This window comes from Schistocerca gregaria, chromosome 1 (assembly GCF_023897955.1).
Source record: "Schistocerca gregaria isolate iqSchGreg1 chromosome 1, iqSchGreg1.2, whole genome shotgun sequence".
Taxonomy (NCBI): domain Eukaryota; kingdom Metazoa; phylum Arthropoda; class Insecta; order Orthoptera; family Acrididae; genus Schistocerca; species Schistocerca gregaria.
In genome coordinates this window covers 490,235,913-490,255,879 of record NC_064920.1, presented here as the reverse complement: position 1 = coordinate 490,255,879, position 19,967 = coordinate 490,235,913, and the positions used below count along the sequence as shown (strand labels likewise).

Here is a 19,967-nt window from a genome sequence, read left to right as displayed (position 1 = left end):
TGAAGCGCCTAGAAAACGCTCGGCCACACCGGCCGGCTTTTCTTGGAGTACCAGTACTGTATTATCTCATGTTTGGTTCTTTACTATGGCATAATGTCATACGTGCTAGAAGATGAAAACGTGCCCTTGAAACACAGCGAACAGTTGAAACTAGCCAACAGCGTGGAATTGAACACTTTCAAATAAATTGACTGCCTCAGTGGAAAAGATTAATAAAAGGCAAATTTCTTTAACTAACCAACAAAAATAATTTCATTGTTCTGCTTGGCTGCCAGAAAGGTGGAAGTAAAATAAGATCTGAAACTAATAACATTTTAGCCCTTCCATAATTATGTGAATGTATTTTAATTCTCTTGATAGCTCCCGGCCACAGAAATCCATTTTGTATTCATTTAACGTGAGATCAGTGAACGAAGAGGAAACAGCAAAATCACTAAACGTGAACACAGATAACGTGGAGACTACCCACCTCTTCACTAGAACTCAGACTGCTCCACGCATCTGCCTCGGATCTACAGTATTTCCAACCCCCCCTCCCCAAACGTTTGGGATCGGATGCAAAAAATTTAAAAAATCGACTTTTCGAAAAAACGTTAATTTTTTAGCACACATCTTTCTGAACAGTCTGGCACATAAAACATGTATGTTCGAGGAAATGTAAGACATGTTATTTCGTGTTCAGTGTGCCAAGTACAGTGCCACACCTCTTCACAGGGCATTCTTCTATCGCACGTCACTGCATTTTGCTCTGTGGAATGCCAAGGTGTATATTTTGTAACACATACCATCAAAATATATTCATGAAAGTGGAAATTATAATGTCCTGTGGTGCCTCTCCTGCTACCAGTTGGCCGGATTGACATCCCGCCGCTCTTTTTCCAAAAACCTCGCAATTGACACTGGATGGGATTATTTGTAACCAGGAGAACAAGAACTCCTCAGAAAATCTGCACTCTTTACTTCCTATTAGCTAATAACTTGCTGTTTTGTGTGACATTACCTCATCAAAGTTCATCAAACGTTATGCTACACAAAAAATCTAAGTGTAATTGTGTAATACTGAAAAGGCTTTACAGTTAGTACCCAAGACTGGTGTGATTTCGCGATCTGATTAGTCTATTTTGTCACTGTCTGCCGATGCAGAAGAAAATAACATAAATTAAGTCCAGGTGGACGGCGTGAACCAAGGACATGTTTTTGTACTAGTTCCCACCTGAGGAGTTCTGAGAAACTGATGTCTGGGGGAAGAATCTAGATGCCGCGTGTTGTGAAACAGGCGCCGAGGTCACGAATGTCACATTGTAGAGCATGTTCTGCAACAGGATATTGCGAGCTGACAGTATACACTCTCTGCCTATAATTGATTATCTGGAGGTAGTCATGCCGATGAAGAAGGCTGAACAGTGTTTACATAACAGCTGGTATATGACGTGTCGATCAGCAGGTCAGGAAGAGATGAACTCATGGTGAGGCTGAACTGCTAAAATTCCTGGAATCTCTGAATACCTTCCACCAATTAAATTCCAGATGGTCCTATTCCGAATGGCATGTCACTTTCCTTGATGTTGATCTCGTCCTCACCAAACGCCACCTACACACTTCCGTACGCGTTAAACATACCAACAAACAACAGTACTTACATTTTGATAGTTGCCATCCTTTCCATGTCAAACATTCCCTCCCATACAGCATTGGAATCCAAGGCAAAGGTATTTGTTCGGATGCAGACTCTTTACAGCAAAACACCGCATTCTCACCTCAGCCATCACTGCATGTAGTTACTCCACCAGCCTAGTTAAAAAGCAGGTTTCTCAGGCCATCACAGCCAATCCTGGTACTGCTGATCCCTCCAAAAACCAGCTTCGGAGCACACCATTGATGACTCAGTATTATCCTGGTCTGGAATGTGTTAATCAGCTACTTCGACTGGGCCATGACTTCCTAAAATCGTGCTCTGAAATGAGATCCATTCTGTCTGAAATTTTTCCCACCACACCTAGAATAGCTTTCCGTCACCCTCCCAGTCTCCGCAATATTCTTGTGAGACCCTATGCTCCTTCTGCACCCGTCTCCCTACCCTATGGCTCCTAATGCACCCTCCTACCGCCACCTATAATAACCCTGTAACTGGCAAAATATATACTACCAAAGGGAGAGCCACCTGCGAAACAACACATTTTCAAATCTCGTCCGATTCAGTCCCCAATAATCAGTCTTCCCCTGAGCCATGGTTCTGGTTGACTTTCCCAAAATCTAGCCCTTTTCCTAGACCTCTCCAGTCCTTTTCCTTCTCCCCTCTTCCTTCCACTTCAAGCCTTCAACCTGAAGAAGCTTGCCCATTACAACCGTCTTTTATATGAGCGTTCTGCTGCCGCCTCGTGAATAGATTTTTTTATGTATTCAGCTAAATAATTCTGTCAATAATTGACTGTTTTCATTGTTATATTTTCATAATATTACTGTTATTTACCCACATGTGCCCACACCTTCCTCCCCCTCTGTGTTCCCACCTTTTCCTCCATCACTATCTCCACATCATCCTTCCCATTTTCTCTTCATCACCACCTCCTCCCCCATCTATCTATGCCCTTCCCTCTATCCACGACCTTCCCTACCACTCTCTGTACATCTCCTCCTCCCTATCTCTCTGTTCACATCACCTCACCTCACTACTCTCTCTCTTCAACACTCCTATGCCTGATCTCTGCCCCCATCTTCTATGTCCCTACTCCTTCTCCACACTCTCAATTTGCTTCCTCCTCTCTCTGTCTACCCTCCTCCTCCCTTCTCTATCCATGCCCTCCTGCCTCCCCCCTCTCTCTGAATATCCCCTCCATGCATGCTGTTACTACTCCAACACAACATGCCTGTGATGCAGGGCAGCCTATATGCAAGAAGCAGGAAAAAATTATTTTTACCATTATCTCCGCTGCTATTGGAGACTGCTTATAAATCCAACAATGCTGATATTCCTGAGGCCTTGTGTTCATGTGCCAAATTTGGCTGAAATCAATCCCAGACATACATACCTAAACTCTGCTATATCTGTTGGTACGTCTCCTCCTCTTCTCTCTGGCCCTCACCTCCCTATCTGTTCATCTGCTTCTCCCACCCACCTCTCAAGCTCATCTCCTCTTCCCTCCCCTCTTTCTGTCCATCTCCTTCACCCCTCTCTCTGTCCATTTCCTTCTTCTCCTCCCTCTCTGTATACCCCGTTCATCCCCCCCCCCCCTCACCCTATCTTTCCCTTCCTGCCCTTCTCCCTACTTATCCATTCCCTCCTGCCCCCCCCCCCCTTCCGTCTCCATCTCCTCCTCTACCCACCTTACCATCCCCCAGGTGTACCCATCTGCACATGTAGCCCCTGCGAAAGAGGTTGATAAATCAGGCTGGTACTACTTCAACATGCCTGTAATGCAGCACCATCTATCTCTCAAGGCCTTGGAAGCACTCTTTTTCCATAACGAGTAGGCAGCCTTGTAAAGCAGCTGATAAAGCAGGCCAATACAACAACACAGCATGCTGGTTGTGTGAGGCAGCCTGCAGGTCAGGGGGGGGGGGGGGGTGATCAACGTTTCTTGCCCCTGATGTGTGGGCTGCCCTGAAAAGCAGGTAGATAATATTCCCACATAACACATTTGTCATGCAGGCCAACCAATAGAGCAAGGGCTTAAAAAACATGCCTGTCCGTACCTCCGAAAATACTGGAGCTAATGTGTTGTAAACCTAGTTATGTTGGTCCTCTCAGGGCAAGGAGTTTGTGCATCAGATTTGGCCCACTGCACTCCAGGGAATTGGACGTAGTTCTTACACACTCTCTCTCTCTCTCTCTCTCTCTCTCTCTCTCTCTCTCTCTCTCTCTTGCTCTCTCTGTTTTGCGTATTACATATATACTAGCTTCTTCCCCATTGCTTTACCTGTGTGCACGCACATCATGCATAATGCACAAATCTCTTAGCCATCTCCTCCTCCACCCTCTCTGCTATCACCTCCTTACCTCCCTAATTTGCCAGTCTCCTCCTCCCCCATCTCAGCCCATCTAATCTCTCCTCCCCTCCCCTTACCCCTATCCATCTCTTCCTCTCCCCCCTCTCTCTCTTTCCCTCTCTTTGCATCTCCTCCACTCCCCCCTCTCTATGTCCATTTCCTCCTCTCCCACCATTTCAGTGCATCCACTCCCACTCCTTCTCTACCTACCCATCCCCTCCTGCTCCCCTCTCCCCTAACTATTCCCTTCTCTCTCCATCTCCTCCTCTATTCATTTCAACCTGCCCCCTGCAAAAGATGTTAATAAAGCAGGCTGGTACTACAACAACATGCCTGTTCTGCTGGCAGCTTTCAAGTCAGGGGCTGGAAAATCGTTTCTTGCCCCTGACTTGTAGGCTGCATTGCAAAGCAAAATGATCAGGCAGGCAATACTATCCCCACAGAATATTCCTGTCATGCAGAGCAGCCTATATGTCAGGGGGAGGACAAAAGCAAGTCTTTACCTGTATCTATGCTCCTATCTGAACTAGGTGGTTGTAAACCCCCACAGTGCTGATACTCTTGAGGCCTCCTGTTCCTGCGCAAAATTTGGCTGATTTCGATCCACAGATTTGAGAGGAGATTCCAAACGTAAACCCACACATAAGCTCTGCAAATTTTACACACACACACACACACACACACTTCAACACAAATATCTCTGGAGCAACAACAGAAGTGAGAAATGACTTTCACAGGTATGAGTGCACAGAACGGGCTCAGGTAAGGGTATACTATGCGACATTCTAAAATGTATGCATATACTAGTTTCAACAGAAACTTTTTTTTTAATGAACATCCCATATTATTTCTTATGCAATCAGTAACATGAAAAAATGGTGTTGCCTGTATCACAATACATCAATTACATCCAGAGAAATTGTAAAGCAAAGTTGACAATTGAAATAAACTAAATGCACTGCTGCTGGATGTTCTGAGATGCAAGTGTGAACACTATGTTGCCTGTAATTGCGATGTGATTGATATACTACAAAGCAACAAATGCAGTACTTATTGCTATTTACACTGTTATGACTGAACTGGAAACAATACAGATGTCCATTGAAACCCAATGAAAAGTGTTTACTCATTTGTGATTTGTTGATCTTTACTACAGTACTAGAATGGGTATAACTGTAACTAAATATTGAGTATGCCAGGGTAAACATAATTAATGACGGACCAAGGATATAACAGAGGAGTAAAGACTATTTGTAGGTACTTTTACATTAATTAAATAGTGTACATGACATGTACAGCATGAGTCACTGAACATTTTAATGACTCCATTACAACTGAACTTTTGCACAGGCTAAAATGATTACATAAACATACAATAGTATCCACAAAATGAAGATACGTCTTCTCAGATACACACAAAATGTATGCCAGTATGTAATCACATTTCACTTGGTAGAAACACCGCAATGTACATCCAAAGAGATCGTAAATTTACATGGCAACACCACTGTGAATGCTTCAGCACTGATGGACTTATACTGCTGTCAGTGTGTCTGGTGTTACTGCAGCACAAGCACCAGTAATAGTGGCTTTTGTGTTGTCCACTGTTGTTGGAATCTGCTTATACACCAGATTTTCACATGTCTGCAGACAAAAAAGTCTATCAAAGTGAGAGCCAGCAACCACGCTATAAATCTCTGAACAGCACTGCCCCATCCTACCCATCGATTTGAGAATTGTTGGTGTAGTGCATTTCTTGCCTCCTTGGCATTATGCGCAGAGCATCCATCACGTTGGAATCACATTATGTGACTCACATGAAGGGATGGATCTTCCATCAGACTACATAGGATACATCACAAGAACCACATATAATGTTGCCCATTAATAGTGTCATCAATGAAATATGGACCAATGATGTGTTGTCCTGTAATACCATATCATACACTGACATGCCACTGATGTCAGTGTTCTACCTGACAAAACCAATGTGTGTTTTCCAGTGACCAGTAGTGCATATTAAGTAAGTTAATGTTTACATTGTTTTGTAAACTTGGCTTCATCAGTAAACAGTAAATTTATGCATAATGTTATAGCCTTGCTGCATAACCCACTGGCAGTATTCCAGGCAAACACAAGGGGCGATCCCTGTGGCTAATGTGTCGAGACAGACCGGTATTTTAGGTTAAGTCCAGACAGACAACACTCAAGATAAACAGAATAAAAGAAACTTCATGTACAGTAAATAGGAGCAAAGCTAAGGGCAGTATCAACTTACTTCATCAAAATATCAGGGGAATAAAAAATAAAGTAGATGAGCTTTTAGGGGGGTTTAGATTATCTCAAAAATAAAAATGAGACTGATGTACTCTGTCTGAACACCATGTAACTGTGGGGATGGATAGTGTCAGTATAAATTGGTGTAATTTAGCATCTTACACTTGTAGATCTAGGATGGATAGAGGAGGAGTTGCCATTTCCATAAAACAAGGGTATAAAAGACAAAACTGTAGAAGTAAGCAATTTTTGTGTTGATCAACACTTTGAGGTTTGTGCATGTGAAGTTCAGGTGGATAATGTAGTATTGATTTTAGCAACAGTGTACGGGTCCCCATTAGGAGATTGGGAGCTATTCATAAAAAAGTTTGACTCCCTATTATGCTGTCTATCAGACAAAAAGGACAAGTTATTAATCTGTGGTGATTTCAATGTAAGCTTTCTAAGTAATTCTGATAAGAAAAGTGAATTAGAAGTGTTATTAATGACATATAACTCAGAATCAGTGATAAATTTCCTTACATGTATAGCTCAAGACAGTAGCACTCTAATAGAAAATGTATTTGTACAGAAAGGGGATGTAAAACAACCTGCTTTCCCTGTGGTAAATGGATTGTCAGACCATGATGCACAACTGATTAACGTACAAAACAGTAATAGGGTGTGTAGTTCAGAAACCATTATGTAAAAGTTTGAGGTTGCCCAGCCCGGTATCTATAGAGCACTTCAGAGAAAGTTTAAGAAATGTTAATTGGAGAGATGTATATAATGAGCCAAATGCTAATGATAAATGCAACATATTTCTTGATACATTCATATTCCTTTTTGAACATTGTCCCCCAAAGTCAATTACTAAATGTAACACCACACACTTTTCAAAGAAACCTTGGGCTACTACTTGTATTAAGAGGTCTTCAAAAAGAAAGAAAAAAACTGTATGAGACAGCAAGAACTAGTTTTACACTATAAAAATTATAGTTTTACACTATAAAAATTATTTTAACACACTGAGAAAAGTTGTAAGGAAATCACGAAAAATGTACGTTAGAGAAGAAATTAACAACTCCGGCAATAAAATTAAATTAATACGGAATGTTGTTAGAAAGGAGACAGGAAAAGTAACCACTGGGATAGGTAGTATCACTATTAAAGAGAATGAGACCATCCTAACCAACAGTACACAAGTAGCTAATGTATTTAACAACCATTTCTTAAGTGTAGGAGAAAAAAGAAAAAGCATGGCAGTGTATGGAAGAGCCAGTTTTGAAATATTTTAGTCAGATTAAGTTTCACCTAAAAACCTCTTGTGAAATAAGTAAAATTATTAAATCTTTGAAAAATAAATGTTCTGTTGGAGTAGATGACATTTCTAGTAGGATATTAAAATGATGTGGAGCAATTACAGCTGATGTTCTAAGTCACATGTGTAATGCATCACTAACACAAGGTATTTTCTCAGACAGGTTAAAATATACCATTGTCAGGCCTCTCTACAAAAAGGGGGATACCACAGATGTCAACAATGTCAACAATTATCGGCCAATATCCTTGCTTAGTGTTTTCAAAAATCTTAGAGAAAATAATGTACTCAAGGGTGGTTAGCCATCTTAACAGTAATGGGATATTTAGTAGATCACAGTTCAGATTTCAAAACTGCTGTTCCACTGACACAGTAGTATACCATTTCAGTGTCCACATAATAGAGTCTTTAAATAGTAAAATGTCACCAATAGGAATTTTCTGTGACTTTTCCAAAGCATTTGATTGTGTGAACCATGGCATTATGTTACAGAAATTACAATTCTATTGTATAAATGGAATAGCACATCAATGGTTTAAGTCACAGAACAGGAAACAAAAAGTTTCCTTGCCACTTCATCTAACTGGGGTGAAATTACATTAGGTATTCCACAGGGTTGAATCATGGATCCCCTCCTGTTCCTGATATACGTGCAAGATCTCCCTTCTTATCTGAAACAAGAAGCTCAATTGACACTGTTTGCTGATGATACAAGCATCATTATTAATCCAGTAACAGAAACGCCAATTGAAAATGATAGAAATAAGGTCTTTGGAAAAGTCATTAATTGGTTTTCTGCAAATGAGCTTGCTCTAAACTTTGAAAAAACACATTACATCCAATTTTCTGCTGCAAAAACTACAGTTCCTTCAATAAATATAACACATCAACAGAAGTCAGTAGACAATACTAAGTTTGTGGGTATACATATAGATGAGAATCTTAATTGCAAAATTCATATTTTAGATCTTCTAAAGCAACTAGGTTCAGCAACTTTTGCAATCAGAATAATTGTCAATTTTGAGGATATAGAAATTAGTAAGCTAACATACTTTGCATACTTTCACTCTCTGATGTCATACGGAATAATATTTGGGGTAACTCAACACTTATACAAAAAGTATTCACTGCTCAAAAGAAAGTGGTTAGAATAATGTGTGGGGTTCATAGTCGCACATCCTATAGGCATCTTTTTTAAAAGCCTCACAGTACAGTTACTCACTAATGAAATTTGTTCTCAATAACATGGGCCAGTTTAAAAACAACAGTGACATTCATCATTATAATACCAGAAAACTATCTTTCGCACAGAAAGGGGTAAAATATGCTGCTATATAATTTTTGCAAATTACCAGATGAAATAAAATGCTTGACAGACAGCAGTAATAGCTTCAAAAATAAATTGAAATCATATCTCCTTGAAAACTCCTTCTATACCATAGATTAATTCTTGAATAGGAATAAATAAATCTGTTAGTATAGTATATACATGTTGTGCCATTTAAGGGACTGGGGTAAATAATAGAAATATTAATCTTTAACACTGTACTGTAATACATATATATTATAAAATCTTGTATCATATGTGCATTTCTTGTGCAACTGACACGTTCCACATCATAACAGCTTCAGTACTGAGCGACTGATCAATGGAACAAGCAACCAACTAACTAACTAATTATCTTGAAAGTCATAGCCTTCAATGTAGCAACATGAGGTATGGGTGGTATTTCTGCCTGTGAAGAATACCCAGCATACTTGTTCAAGAAATTCCCACCATTCTCTCCATATCACAAGAAAAGACATGAGAGTTTATAGCAGTGGCTGGCAGAACAGCTACTTCTGCTGCTTCATGTGTTGTTGTTTTACTCCAGATCTGTGTTCATAGAGATGTGTCTTGTTGTGTGAGGCCTTCTAACAGTATTCATTAAGGTACAGTGGGTCAGATGTTATCTATTAGGGTTAACTCTGGTCATGCAATTGTGCTGCCCATCTGCCATTTTTGTGATATTCTCTGAAAATCAGTAATGTTTCAACCATTTCTTCATTTATGAAAACCTTTTTGAATTCCTAGAATGGATGGTAAGGAAAATTAATATCATGTTTACAACATTTTTGCCATTACAGTGTACAGTACACCAGCCCCATTTACCTGTATGTACTTCCATACAAATCAACTGCTTCATAATGTACTGTTCCAACATACAGCGCCGACTGTGATTTGTTCTAGTACACAACTCTAGAGGTGAGGACTTGTACCAGGTAGTGCAACAGGTTAGCAAACTCTCCCAGGTACTGTTCTGTAGTGTGTACATAGACAAATGAAACATACAAGAGGGAACTGTTATGTACATATAAATACTTGTGGCGGGAAACCCTATTATTACTTTTGGCCCCCATGAAAACAGTAAAAGTAAGATTACACATATCAATTACATTGTGATTCAGAGCAACGTGGTATTCACGCTTCCATCTCGGGATGTGTAATAGTGGTGCTTTTTGTTTATTTCAAGCATCAACTTCACTTTGCGATTTCTTAGAAGGCGATTGATAGGACTCCCTGTTTTTACCCACTGATTTGGATATTGTTGGTGTAGTGGATTTCTTGCCACTTCAGCATTATGCACAGGGCATCCATCATACTGGTATCACACTATTTGACACAGACGAAAGGATAGGTCTTCCATCAGACCACATAAGGTACATCTCAAGAACCATGTTGAAAAATAACTTCTATGGGCATGAATGTAAGGCAAGGGCTCGTGAAACTGAAAACTATGAGACATTCTTAAATGTAAGCAAGTATTATATTCTACACAAAATTATGCTTTTTTAAATGGACATCTTATATTATTTATCATGCAGTCAAAAACATGAAAAATCAGGAAAAGAATTGCATCAGTTGCATCAAGGTGAGATCCAGTGACCAAGATGTAAATCTCTAAAACAGGACTGCTCCATCCTACCCATCTCCAATTTAGAGAAATGGCTGATGAGACAAAGATTTTATTCAAATGAGAAGGTGATTGCAGCAACTAATAGCTATTTTGCAGACTTGGACAATTTCTATTATTTGGAAGGGATCAACAAATTTGAACAGCGTTGGACAAAGAGCCTAAGTCTAAAAGGAGACTACGTCGAAAAATAAAAAAGGTTTACCCCAAACACGGAAGTAGTTTTTATTTTTGCACTGACTTTTCAAAACACTCCTTGTACATACACTATTCAAAATAAGGGATTATGTCCATGGTGGCAGAATATGATATCCAGTGATACCCAAATTGTATTTACTACATGAACTGTGCTCAATTCATTTACTTGATTAGCGATGGCAATGAGTCTTCCACACCTGTTATTGATCAGTTTAATTTTTATTTGATGCAGCGAAATCTGTTTGTGTGTGTGATTTTTTTGTTTTACGTGTTCAGTTTAATGTCAGGAAGGAGCAGATAGATGGAAAAACACAGTAAATGGAACAGTAATGGGTGCCTGTATACTTGTGTCATCCACTACAGTGATTGCTTGTTCTCGAATAAATTTATTTGTAGTATTGCTAGAATCTGATAAGAAGAAATCAGAGACAATCACTATGACCATATTGGCAAGTGACGAACAACCATAAAACGGAAAAGCATGAAACAAATTACTCAGACAGACGTAGCCAAATTTCCGTAGGACCTCCAAGTCAAAACTCATCTGCTTCTGACAGTTAACAATTGTTTATTTACGGTTGTGTTGGTACTATATGTGTTCAACATTTCTCACTAAACTAATTAACCAAATTCAAAGAAGCTGAGATGAATTTGAAAGTTTTCTAATGGTATACAGGGTGACAATTATTGAACTATATGAAAAACAAACACATATTATTAATAAACTAGGGCATGCACACACTTTATTCAACATTTAAACATCACTACAGATATTCAGATTTAGGTTATAACATGTACGATGTGACTGCCATCATTGGCGATGATTCGGCGCAGACGAATTCTGCGTGACCTGCTGAAGTGTCAGAACATAAATGCTATTGATGACCTCCTGAATGTCTGTTATCAGATCAGCAACGGTTTTCGGGTTATTGCTGTACACCTCGTCTTTAATATAGCCCCACAAAAAGAAATCATATGTCTTCAGATCTGGAGAATATGGCAGCCAATCAAGGCCCATGCCAGTGGCCTCTGGGTTCCCCAGAACCAGAATGCTGTCCTGAAAAAGCTCCTCCAGGACATCAAACCCCCTCCTGCTTCGATGGGATCCAGCTCCGTCTTGCGTGAACACATCATGTCAAAATCAGTGTCACTTTGGATAATGGGGATGAAATCATCTTCCAAAACCATCACATACTGTTTGGTGGTCACCATGCCATCAAGAAATATCGCACCGATTATTCCATGACTGGGCATTGGACACCACATAGTCACCTGCTGAGGGTGAAGAGACTTCTCAATTGCTAAATGCAGATTCTCAGTTCTCCAAATGTGCCAATTTTTCTTATTGACGAACTTATCCAAATGAAAGCGGGCTTTGTCGCTAAACCAAACCACCCTAATTCCCATCATGCCCCTCGCCCAACTATGCAGTTTGAATGTCCTAACACAAACCGTTCAGAAGTTATGACGATTTTATTTCATATGGTTCAATAATTGTCACCCTGTATCTGCGTGGAGAAACTTTTTTACCATTATAATTCATATAAAATTAACTGTAAAAGAGATAGTAAACACACAGCAGGGGGGGGGGGGGGACCTACAAGTGTGTAAACTATGTGACTATGTACATCCAACAATTTATCAGAAAGTTTTTATTGCAGTACAGCCTGTAGTCACACACTAACTCGTGAGAAATGTTTATAAGTATTGCTTTTCATTGATTTCCTTTATTTACACAGCATATAACTGTAAGAATTATCCCTACAGCAGAAATATATGCTGTTTGTAGAAAACACAGTAGTCAATCTGCTGTCACTGATGAAAAACTTGAGAAAAATTGCTTACTAGGAACCACAGCCCACTTTCAGCTACTGTCTGCTGTGGGGCGAACATATTCAGCATGCAGCACTCTGGCCGAGTTTTGCTATCAACAACAAAATAACCCTCACGCACATCAGTAAAGAAGCAGTGTTGTCAATAATGTGACACATATAGCTCAATAAGCATCATAGTGTCATTTGTGACATCTGTTGCACAATAGAACAGCAATTTATGCAATTATCTATTTTGAAGTAAAGACAGGCAATTATTTCTTACATGATCTGGGCTTTAGTTGACTTTTTTCATCTATGAAATGTACTGCAAGCACATAAAAATTAATATTATTAATATCTGTCTACCTGTTAGCTATGAGGAAATCGGTCTTTCCAGTGGCCAAACCCTTTTCAATTTTATCAAATCATGATACAAACTAGGAATTGGAGAGAGTGATAATGTTTTTCGATTTGGTAAATTATAATATGGGCACAGTATACCTATAATTTTTTTAAAAAATTCTGTGTCTTGAACTATAGATAAAGAAAAATATTCTTTGCAAATTATTATGTTGTGTATCTAATGTCATACTTTTATTTAATGTGGTTAGTTTGCTAACATTAACAAATTTACTTCTGATATGTTGCAAATGGAAAGTGGTTGGGGGGCAGGGGTGTCAAAAAAGAAATCAAACCATGTCTTGGTCCAGACCCAGACAATAATGACACAGTGGGTACAGCCGAGACTCAATTTCACTTCCCGGGAGGAGGCCTTCATTGGAGATGGAAGTAAACCTCAGTGAGGACAACTCATGAAAAACTATTTCTCAGATTTCTGTATTGGTTGACGGTGAGCTTCATTGGCTTTCCGAATTACATCATTCCAGAGGTACTCTTAGATACTTTAATTTTAGATATTGCTTCAGGCTTGACAAGGAGACAGAAGAAAATGGAATTATCCATCGGCAGTAATGGAATTTTCCTCTCTATTTATTTATTTGGTAAAATGGTATCATTTATCACACAAAGACTTTCTTCTAGTCGAAGGCGAAGTGGGTAACTGATTGTCCTGAGGCACTGAAAAGTATGATTGGACAAATTAAAATATTTACTATTAAGACGGACTTCTCACACAGTAAAAACTTAAGATGAGAATAAATGTAAATGTACATGCAATGTATTCTATAGTCAGAAGTTATAGAGTTTGATGTAGGACATCATGATTCGCAAAACCTAGACCTGCAATCATACTGTGCATGATACAGGAAAAGATCTGAAATCTTCATAACAAAAAGCAAACTCACGAAGTCAGATGTGACAATATGCATGGATTTCTCATATGAAAGACCACAAATTCTGAATAGCTGGTACATAAATTTGGGCTACATAACATGTTGACAAGTGATGACAGGCTTATGATGATGATAGAAGCTGGAAAAAATATCAGTCAGCAATACAAATGAGCTCGAAAGCCTTTGCTTTGGGAGCTGAGAACTTGCCAACTCATGCGGCCACTAGTTCTATAAATGTGCCTGCACTGCTACAGTAGAATGTAGCTGACCATAATTAACTAATGCATTTATTAACTGATTTACTTGATCTTATTACTGTTTTTATTGACTTTCTCAATTGCTGTGCTAATTAAGCATTTAATTTTTAGCAACACTATCATACTAATGGAATTACTTGTCATTAGCAGGACGAACATTAATAATACCCTCTGTTCCCATTCTTTTTATGTTATTTGTAGCACTGTTATTTGCAAATTATACTTGTTCTTAGTGAGATTCGTTATCCTGCCTCACCTTCCCTTGTCACGACTACTGCAAAAACAGTGGACCTTTGTTGCAAGACCTCCCTTCTCCTCCTAGCTGCTCCACTGTTCCAGTCTATCCTACTTCCATCTCATACTCTTCAAGTGCATTCCTCACACTTTTTTTTAACCAGGTGTTGAGACATAGTCAGATGTTGTACCTAAAAGTGATAACCTCACACATGCTACATCTAACCACACAATGTTCCATGTCACACATATAAATGCTCAATCATTTCCAACTGATCTTGAGGACCTCCACTTATGTTTTAAAACAGGCATCCGTGTAACACTTCTATCAGAGATGTGGTTCAAGCCAAGCATGCCCTCCAGTTCTGCAAATATAGACTGCAATGTCCTTCAAATACACCAGAACAGCAAACAGTCACACTCTTAATACATGCGAACAGCTGAGCGTCTTGATGGCCGCGGTCAGCCGTCTTCAGGCTGCTGCCTCGGAGTGTAGCGGCAGTGGGGAGTCTGGTGCGTCGCAAGGTACACCCCAGGTGTTACATGCTTCACCCACTGTCCCTGCTGTCGAGACATCTTCGCGGGTACCGGGCGCGGTTGGGCCACCCTCTCCCCAAGAGGAGTGGCGGGTTCAGCGGTGTTCGCGGCGCACGAGGCGGAGGGTCAATGTGGAGGCTGGCCGTGTGGCATCGCCCGCTCTGCCTGTGAGTGGACATGTGGCTGCTCCTTCAGCAAGGTCCGAGCAGGCACACGGGGGGAGGGGTTTATTAGTTATTGGGAGCTCCAACGTTAGGCGGGTGATGGAGCCCCTTAGGGAAATAGCGGAAAGGTCGGGGAAGAAGGCCAGTGTTCACTCTGTCTGCTTGCCGGGGGGTCTCATCCGAGATGTGGAGGAGGCCCTACCGGCGGCGATAGAGAGCACTGGGTGCACCCGACTGCAAACTGTTGCTCATGTCGGCACCAATGACTCCTGCCGTCTGGGTTCAGAGGTCATCCTCAGTTCGTACAGGCGGCTGGTGGAGTTGGTGAAGGCGGAAAGTCTCGCTCGCGGGGTGGAATCAGAGCTAACTATTTGCAGTATCGTTCCCAGAACCGATCGCGGTCCTCTGGTTTGGAGCCGAGTGGAAGGCTTAAACCAGAGGCTCAGACGATTCTGCGGAGAGCTGGGATGCAAATTTCTCGACCTCCGCTATCGGGTGGAGAAATGTAGGGTCCCCCTGAATAGGTCAGGCGTGCACTACATGCCGGAAGCGGCTACGAGGGTAGCGGAGTACGTGTGGAGTGCACATGGGGTTTTTTTAGGTTAGAGAATTCCCTCCCTAGGCCCGACAAGACGCCTCCTGAGACGCGGCAAGGCAGGAGTAGGCAAAATGCAACAAGGAATAACAATATTAATGTGCTTATAGTAAACTGCAGGAGCGTCTATAGAAAGGTCCCAGAACTGCTCTCATTAATAAACGGTCACAATGCCCATATAGTACTAGGAACAGAAAGTTGGCTGAAACCAGACGTAAACAGTAATGAAATCCTAAACTCGGATTGGAATGTATACCGCAGAGGTAGGCTGGACAGTGAAGGGGGAGGCGTGTTTATAGCGATAAGAAGTGCAATAGTATCAAAGGAAATTGACGGAGATTCGAATTGTGAAATGATTTGGGTGAAGGTCACGGTTAAAACTGGCTCAGACATGGTAATTGGATGTCTCTATAGGCCCCCGGGCTCAGCAGCTGTTGTGGCTCAGCACCTGAAGAATAATTTGGAAAATATTTCGAGTAGGTTTCCCCACCATGTTATAGTTCTGGGTGGAGATTTTAATTTGCCGGATATAGACTGGGAGACTCAAACGTTCATAACGGGTGGCAGGGACAAAGAATCCAGTGAAATATTTTTAAGTGCTTTATCTGAAAACTACCTTGAGCAGTTGAACAGAAAACCAACTCGTGGCGATAACATATTAGACCTTCTGGTGACAAACAGACCCGAACTATTTGAATCAGTTAATGCATAACAGGGAATCAGCGATCATAAAGCGGTTACTGCATCGATGATTTCAGCCGTAAATAGAAATATTAAAAAAGGTAGGAAGATTTTTCTGTTTAGCAAAAGTGACAAAAAGCAGATTTCAGAGTACTTGGTGGCTCAACACAAAAGTTTTGTCTCAAGTACAGACAGTGTTGAGGATCAGTGGACAAAGTTAAAAACCATGGTACAATATGCGTTAGATGAGTATGTGCCAAGCAGGATCGTAAGAGATGGAAAAGAGCCACCGTGGTACAACAACCGAGTTAGAAAACTGCTGCGGAAGCAAAGGGAACTTCACAGCAAACATAAACATAGCCAAAGCCTTGCAGACAAACAAAAATTACGCGAAGCGAAATGCAGTGTGAGGAGGGCTATGCGAGAGGCTTTCAATGAATTCGAAAGTAAAGTTCTATGTACTGACTTGGCAGAAAATCCTAAGAAATTTTGGTCCTATGTTAAAGCGGTAGGTGGATCAAAACAAAATGTCCAGACACTCTGTGACCAAAATGGTACTGAAACAGAGGATGACAGACTAAAGGCCGAATTACTAAATGTCTTCTTCCAAAGCTGTTTCACAGAGGAAGACTGCACTGTAGTTCCTTCTCTAGATTGTCGCACAGTTGACAAAAAGGTAGATATCGAAGTAGACGACAGAGGGATAGAGAAACAATTAAAATCGCTCAAAAGAGGAAAGGCCGCTGGACCCGATGGGATACCAGTTCGATTTTACACAGAGTACGCGAAGGAACTTGCCCCCCTTCTTGCAGCGGTGTACCGTAGGTCTCTAGAAGAGCGAAGCGTTCCAAAGGATTGGAAAAGGGCACAGGTCATCCCCGTTCTCAAGAAGGGACGTCGAACAGATGTGCAGAACTATAGACCTATATCTCTAACGTCAATCAGTTGTAGAATTTTGGAACACGTATTATGTTCGAGTATAATGTCTTTTCTGGAGACTAGAAATCTACTCCGTAGGAATCAGCATGGGTTTCGAAAAAGGCGGTCGTGTGAAACCCAGCTCGCGCTATTCGTCCACGAGACTCAGAGGGCCATAGGCACGGGTTCACAGGTAGATGCCGTGTTTCTCGACTTCCGCAAGGCGTTTGACACAGTTCCCCACAGTCGTTTAATGAACAAAGTAAGAGCATACGGACTATCAGATCAATTGTGTGATTGGATTGAGGAGTTCCTAGATAACAGAACGCAGCATGTCATTCTCAATGGAGAGAAGTCTTCCGACGAAAGAGTGATTTCAGGTGTGCCGCAGGGGAGTGTCATAGGACCGTTGCTATTCACAATATACATAAATGACCTGGTGGATGACATCGGAAGTTCACTGAGACTTTTTGCAGATGATGCTGTGGTGTATCGAGAGGTTGCAACAATGGAAAACTGTACTGAAATGCAGGAGGATCTGCAGCGAATTGACGCATGGTGCACGGAATGGCAATTGAATCTCAATGTAGACAAGTGTAATGTGATGCGAATACACAGAAAGATAGGTCCCTTATCATTTAGCTACAAAATAGCAGGTCAGCAACTGGAAGCAGTTAATTCCATAAATTATCTGGGAGTACTCATTAGGAGTGATTTAAAATGGAATGATCATATAAAGTTGATCGTCGGTAAAGCAGATGCCAGACTGAGATTCATTGGAAGTATCTTAAGGAAATGCAATCCGACAACAAAGGAAGTAGGTTACAGTACGCTTGTTCGCCCAATGCTTGAATACTGCTCAGCAGTGTGGGATCCGCACCAGGTAGGGTTGATAGAAGAGATAGAGAAGATCCAACGGAGAGCAGCGCGCTTCGTTACAGGATCATTTAGTAATTGCGAAAGCGTTACGGAGATGATAGATAAACTCCAGTGGAAGACTCTGCAGGAGAGACGCTCAGTAGCTCGGTACGGGCTTTTTTTAAAGTTTCGAGAACATACCTTCACCGAAGAGTCAAGCAGTATATTGCTCCCTCCTACGTATATCTCGCGAAGAGACCATGAGGATAAAATCAGAGAGATTAGAGCCCACACAGAAGCATACAGACAATCCTTCTTTCCACATACAATACGAGACTGGAATAGAAGGGAGAACCGATAGAGGTACTCAGGGTACCCTCCGCCACACACCGTCAGGTGGCTTGCGGAGTATGGATGTGGATGTAGATGTATTTGCAATGAAAACTGCAGATTAGTTTGTACCGTGCAAACAGACAAACCTGAATATCTGCCCATGACATCATTTTAATGATTTGCTCACTAAAATACTCAAGAAAGAGACCACAATCGACTACATACAGTGACTTTAAGGGCATCAAAATATCTTAACTTACACTTGAGACACCAGAGTGTTTGGGAGACAACTTCCATCCCATTCCCAGACATAAAAAGACAAACTTCACGTATTTACATACAAACTTGCCCATCAACACGAAAAAGACGCTCCACCAATGAATGGAACACTGAGAAGGAAACCTCTACCTCAACTAACACAAGCTAAAACTGGTCATGAATCTAGGAGATGGTACACATCTGACATATAAACAGCATCCTACACTTTAAAATCAAATTGATTACACACAGGAAAGGAACATTCAATGAATCTGAGAGACATAATAAGGCCTATACATTAACAACAAAGAGATCAAATTTTGTATGGAAAAACCTGTGTAGTCTAAATATAGACAAAGTAAAAGCACCAACTGATCCCATTCTCCCAGTAAGCCAGCAGTTCACTTTAGTGACAACCACCTTTGAACCACAAACAAAACCTAGACTAATACACAAAGGAACTACAGACTACGGTAACGTGGCCGAGCGGTCTAAGGCGCTGGTTTTAGGCACCAGTCTCTTCGGAGGCGTGGGTTCGAATCCCACCGTTGCCAATTTTCCCTGAATAGGTCAGGCGTGCACTACACGCCGGAAGCGGCTACGAGGGTAGCGGAGTACGTGTGGAGTGCACATGGGGTTTTTTTAGGTTAGAGAATTCCCTCCCTAGGCCCGACAAGACGCCTCCTGAGACGCGGCAAGGCAGGAGTAGGCAAAATGCAACAAGGAATAACAATATTAATGTGCTAATAGTAAACTGCAGAAGCGTCTATAGAAAGGTCCCAGAACTGCTCTCATTAATAAACGGTCACAACGCCCATATAGCACTAGGAACAGAAAGTTGGCTGAAACCAGACGTAAACAGTAATGAAATCCTAAACTCTGATTGGAATGTATACCGCAGAGATAGGCTGGACAGTGAAGGGGGAGGCGTGTTTATAGCGATAAGAAGTGCAATAGTATCGAAGGAAATTGACGGAGATTCGAATTGTGAAATGATTTGGGTGAAGGTCACGGTTAAAGCAGGCTCAGACATGGTAATTGGATGTCTCTATAGGCCCCCGGGCTCAGCAGCTGTTGTGGCTCAGCACCTGAAGAATAATTTGGAAAATATTTCGAGTAGATTTCCCCACCATGTTATAGTTCTGGGTGGAGATTTTAATTTGCCGGATATAGACTGGGAGACTCAAACGTTCATAACGGGTGGCAGGGACAAAGAATCCAGTGAAATATTTTTAAGTGCTTTATCTGAAAACTACCTTGAGCAGTTAAACAGAAAACCGACTCGTGGCGATAATATATTAGACCTTCTG

The 19,967-nt window shown here is 41.1% G+C and overlaps 1 protein-coding gene and 1 non-coding gene across 5 annotated transcripts in view; one reads left to right on the top strand and one right to left on the bottom strand.

Annotated features, from left to right (window-relative positions):
• The window catches only part of LOC126353863 (SWI/SNF-related matrix-associated actin-dependent regulator of chromatin subfamily A containing DEAD/H box 1 homolog), a 190,083-nt gene that overhangs the window by 118,392 nt on the left and 51,724 nt on the right, over positions 1–19,967 (bottom strand). The window lies entirely within an intron of this gene.
• Positions 19,130–19,211, top strand: Trnal-uag (transfer RNA leucine (anticodon UAG)). The gene has a single exon. It is a non-coding gene; the product is annotated as a tRNA-Leu (tRNA).